The following is a 464-nucleotide window of genomic DNA, read 5'->3' as shown; positions in this document are numbered from 1 at the left end:
GCCACCGCGCCCAGCCTCCAAACTCTTTAGGGGAGCCTCAGGAGGCAAGATAACTAAATGTAAACTATGTTGATACATAAAAAGGACACTAGGTAGAAACTAAAGAATTATGAATAAAGAATGAACTTTGGTTAATAATAACAATGTATCATATTGGTTCATTTATAACAAAAGTACTATACTATTGTAACATGTCAATAATAGGGGAAATGGTAGGGGAATGTGTGAACCCCGTGTACTATCATCTCAATTTTTCTGTAAACGTAAAACTATTCTGAAACCCCCATCATATTTTGCTTACTTAAGAGAGATATGAATATTATTTCATATATGTGTAATTTTTAAAAATAATGGCGAATTGGCCGGGTGCGGTGGCTCACGCTTGTAATCCCAGCACTTTGGGAGGCCGAGGCGGGTGGATCACGAGGTCAGGAGATCGAGACCACGGTGAAACCCCGTCTCTA

At 39.4% G+C, this 464-nt stretch overlaps 1 protein-coding gene across 2 annotated transcripts in view; it reads right to left on the bottom strand.

Moving 5' to 3' along the window:
• Positions 1–464, bottom strand: part of INTS7 (integrator complex subunit 7) — a 101,977-nt gene that overhangs the window by 53,562 nt on the left and 47,951 nt on the right. The gene's annotated exons all lie outside the window — the stretch shown is intronic.

Source organism: Hylobates moloch, unplaced genomic scaffold, assembly GCF_009828535.3.
Source record: "Hylobates moloch isolate HMO894 unplaced genomic scaffold, HMol_V3 SCAFFOLD_18, whole genome shotgun sequence".
In the NCBI taxonomy this organism is placed as follows: domain Eukaryota; kingdom Metazoa; phylum Chordata; class Mammalia; order Primates; family Hylobatidae; genus Hylobates; species Hylobates moloch.
Note: the sequence above shows the minus strand (reverse complement) of the source record. Positions and strands in the feature narration are given on the sequence as shown.